General features: G+C 36.3%; 1 long non-coding RNA gene across 3 annotated transcripts; it reads left to right on the plus strand.

The window, feature by feature from the left end:
- Positions 1 to 912: 912 nt before the first annotated feature.
- Positions 913 to 2,467, plus strand: LOC124458271. Of its 3 annotated transcripts, XR_006953112.1 has the most exons (5): positions 913 to 1,057; positions 1,146 to 1,360; positions 1,668 to 1,830; positions 1,913 to 2,170; positions 2,381 to 2,467. It is a non-coding gene; the product is annotated as an uncharacterized LOC124458271 (long non-coding RNA). The 3 variants fall into 3 exon arrangements; XR_006953111.1 differs by having other exon boundaries at positions 1,146 to 1,830; XR_006953113.1 differs by lacking the exon at positions 2,381 to 2,467 and having other exon boundaries at positions 1,146 to 1,830; positions 1,913 to 2,320.
- Positions 2,468 to 4,646: the final 2,179 nt, after the last annotated feature.

A 4,646-nucleotide genomic window follows, 5' to 3' on the forward strand; every position in this document is an offset into this window, starting at 1 on the left:
TTGAAAGCTTAATAAAAATTTCAAAATAAATATCCAGAGAATCCTTAAAGGACACATGCAAGCTAGAAGACAACTTTATTTCATTGTAATGCCTATAGCGTAAAAATAAGACGTACCAAGTTTCAAAGTCGTCCGCGAAATATTTAAAAAGATATTTAGGGTTATAATCGGTAAAAACACGATATTCGATGACCATTGCTAAAACGCCGTGAGATTGTTTAAGTCTGGGAACTGGGAAAGAGTGACGTAATAGTTGACATAAACAAGCTTCGTTCTTATATCGTTCTACGACTTGCACGCAATTCTTGCACGGCTTTCGGTAGTTTGCTATTACTGTTTTTTATTTAACAAAAATTAATGGATTCTTCTTCTGAAGAAGCCGATTATGATATTGTCGTCAATAACAATGAGGTACAACTTTACATGTTTGAGCCTTTGGCCAACGCGGAAGGTGGTCATAGTAATGACAATTCTTCGTCATCGGAAAGCGAAGATGAATACATTCACAGAATTGGAAATGTTGAATGGTTAGTTGCATTTTATTGATGCTTCATTGTTTTTCCCAAAGTAGAAAGAATGTTTTTATCTTTTGGTGCGAGTGTGGCTTTTGTGTGGTCATGAGTACAGGACGGGAAAGTATATGTTGCCAAGAGGTAAACAACACTGGTCCTCTGATACATGGCGATACATCACACAAGAGGAAGAGTTTGCCACAGTATGTACAAACGAAGCTGTCTTAAAAACAGCTATGGTCGTGTACACACATGACATTGGACCTATGCCTGAGAGTGAAGAAAACGAGTAAATATTACCTTAGAAGTGTAATTACATGTATGTCGACAAGTGTATAATTCGATAAGTATCTTAGACAAAATTTTGTATCGTTCAGAGCATTACGCTACACGCGTACCGACAGTGGACGGCTTGGGTGCATGGCAGGTTGGGAAAAAAGTACCGACTACCCATACCTTCTTGTGCTGTGGACAAAATCCGGAAAGCATTTCCTTCGCCTTCTGGAGAATACAAAGGATTTGAATATGCTCAACACTACTGAATGGTAGGGCTTATGGCGTATGACAAAGTCTGTTCATTTGTAATTATGTTTATTTCATGTGGGGGACGTTATTTCTTTTTATTTATTAAAGCGAGATTTATGTTGCTTAATGGCTTCAGCTTTGCTGATTTTTGATTTGTGGTGAGTCAATGGGACAGGTATTTCTTTCACTCCAGCGACATCAAGAGCTTTGGAGAGTGTTGGATTAATGCGTCTGCAGTACAAAACTTCTTTCATCAAGTCCTTAACATATCCTGAAAAGCAAATCATTATTTATGTTGGCTTTGCATTGCACTTTGAGAAAAGGTAAGTTTATTTTTCTGTGCTAACCATAAGTGCTGTCAACTTTCACTGGTTTGATGACCCCTTGTCCTTCTTTTGACTTTGAATAAGCCACTCTCCAAATCAATGCCTCTTCTGTTTGCCCATCATTTTTCGTTTTCTGAGGTTTATTTCCATTCTCATTGAAATGAAGAGCAGCAATAAACAATCTACAAATGAATGTTAAGTTTATATTTACAACTATTGCAACTTATTGCTTTTGCAATGATGACTTTTTTAAGTAATCATACACTAGTCATAATTATATTACCTTGCTTCCATTGATCTGTAGAAAAAATGGGTATGTTTTGGTGCAAAAAGAATCACCACTCGGTGGAAACCTTCGATGGATGAAGTCTGCTTCTGATAACTGAGTTTTCCAATATCTCTCATGAGATACTTGGACTCAACAATCGAAGACAGCTCAACATAAGCTTTTGAACCTAAGATCAGAAGTTAGTTAACAAAAAGAAAAAGAATGTTGATGTTACTTTGAAATTTATTTGCTTACAATACCTTTTTTTATCCACATTCTAGGCTCTAACATATCATGTTCACATTTTGGGAATACATCACTATGTCCCTCATGGATGTCACATATATGATTGAGAACTGACAACCACTTTGCCTTGACAAGTTCTTCATCACCATTGCTGGAAGCAGCACACCAGTATACATGGTTGGAAATTGATTGGGCCCAATTCGACAATAATTTGCAAACACTTTTTTTTGATGCTGCTAAAATTTTCTTTTTGATTCCTGTTGGAATTTAATTATTGATGAAATGTGTAAAAGGTTGGTTTGTTATGACAATCTATACCTTTTGCTACATGCCATACATCAAAGTAGTGCTCGATTTTTGGTCTTTGTTTTGACATGTAGGATTATATAGCTTAGTTTTTGATAAATGTAAACAAATATTGCTAACTATAACTATAATATTCACCTCTTGCCTTCGTCTCTTCTCAAATGCAGTTCTAACATTTGTTGGCTGCTTCCTTTTAGATGCTACACTTGTGGGTTCCAAAGAGTATTCAAAATCGTGGGTACAGCATCCTTCTTAAGTGAAGCCCTCCTGCTGTCCATCCTACTGATTGCATCGCTTCAAAATTTTGCACGAAGCACGAACTCGAAATGTTGCGAGCACAATTTTGAGCTCTTTGTTGGCTTCCAATTTTTGCGTCGGATTTTTTCAATCCAAATATCTCGCATACGCTTGTTTTCGGGAAACGAAAAAAAAGAAACCTTTTGCTGCGTTTCGTGTTTCTTAGAAGAACCGTTTTTACAATTAAATGCGGCACAATAAACCATATTTTCAATGCTAAATTGTCGTGTTGTTAAGAAGTTACCAATATATTTTGAACGAAGCGCGCAATTGACCGCGTTCAGCGAATGTCAACTATTACGTCACAACGACATCGGTAGCTGTCGCTAGCTCGTCGGGCATTTTCAATACGTTATCAGTAAAGCATCAACTTTAAACCTCCATATCTTCAAAAATATTTATCCTTTGAGTCTCAAACTTTGGTGAACTTTTAGTTGGAGCTATACCTTCATGTAAAGTACAAAAATAACAATCCGAATTTTATGTTGCATGTGTCCTTTAATATTATCATACAATATAAATATATATACATACGTCCTGTGTTCCAAGTGGAGGAGTCACCATTGCACTGTGGTGATAGCCGGGAGGGCACATTGTATATACACTTTGTACATATATATATATATATATATATATATATATATATATATATAGTGATAGAAGAAAATACACAAAAACTATAATTTCATCTTGACAAGCCTGTTTCGTGATTTCTCACTCTTCAGGGAATAATCTTAAATGAAAACAAAAGCATGTGCTAGATTATATATACAAGAGGATGTTAAAGTAAAAATTAAGATAGAATTACATAATAAGTTAAGTGTATGATTACAAATTGGATAAAAGTGCCTTGTGTCTATGTCGACAATAGAAGATAAGTTGGTTACGTTTGTTAAGTGATAATAGTTGTGGTTGGTAGGTGATGAAGAATTTTTCTTTCAGGCATAGGTTGTATCTTTTGTTGGCGCTGTTGTACAGTTTGCTGTGAGTAATGATGTTCCATGAGATATTGTGAGCGATGTTGTTGTCTTTTAGTGTGCATATGTGTTTACTGAGTTTGGCAGAGTTTCTTAGTTTTTTGTGGTGGAAAGAGGCAGTGTGGTTCCTGTGTCGAGTATTAAATTCGTTTTCTGTAAGTCCGATGTAGGTCTCAGTTGTGTTAGTGTCCAAACATTTAGCAGTTGCCTGGTAGATGAGAGATGATTGTAGGCAGTTTCCCTTAAGTGGGCAGTTTAGTTTCTGTCGGCAGTTGCATGTTTTAGTTTGTGTTTTTTTGTCATTGATGGTGTCATTAGTACTTTCAGGTTCTTGCAATATGCATATGGGGCCCAAAAGACTATTACCAATTTTGTGTGGTAATAGTCTTTTGGGCCCCTGTAACAGTTCAACTGGCAAGGCCCAAACGTTGGGCCCAATCTTAGCCTGAACTGATGCAAATTGTACTACGAATACAGACATGCCAACCCCCAGCAAGTAAAAATAGTGACATTTTAATTTTTCCCCCAAAAAATAGTGAGACAACCAAAATATGCAGTTTGAATGCTGTTTTCTTATTTTTGCAACTTCCTGTAAAAAGTTTACAGTAGTATGAGTCATGCAGAGTCATCATGATTCATCAGTCTCAATCTCTTGCTGGTTCTTATTATATTTCATGGTTGCTTTCTTGCATTCCTTCAGTAACTGATCACCCGGTGTCCTTTTATTGCATGGTGTAGATGATTCTGGGTACTGGGATTTCATGGCCAAGATACTTAAAGGGGTACCATCAAGTCGAAGATTGGATCTGCTTGATGTCTTATTCTTCCCTACAATGCTAAAAAGTCTCTCCTGTTAAGCATTACTATGTGGAATAACAAGAACAATCTCTGCAATAGGCAAAATTCGCCACTAGGTGGCTCGATAGGCAAAATTCGCCATTTCCAAAAGCTTATTTTATCACTACAGAATTATTGGAATGCCATGATTTTTGGGGGACAGAAACAAAACACTTAAGCAAATTAACCATAAAAAATTGGTATATATTCATACAATTCTAAAAGTGTAGTGACCTGGTAAGTTGAGCCTGTTTTTCCGGCAATGAAAATTATGGGGTCACAAGAAACTTACTATTGGCAAAACTATAATAGGTGTGGTTCCCAATCTTTTATCATATTATAAACAATCATT

This window comes from Xenia sp. Carnegie-2017, unplaced genomic scaffold (assembly GCF_021976095.1).
Source record: "Xenia sp. Carnegie-2017 unplaced genomic scaffold, XeniaSp_v1 HiC_scaffold_6, whole genome shotgun sequence".
Lineage (NCBI taxonomy): Eukaryota > Metazoa > Cnidaria > Anthozoa > Malacalcyonacea > Xeniidae > Xenia > Xenia sp. Carnegie-2017.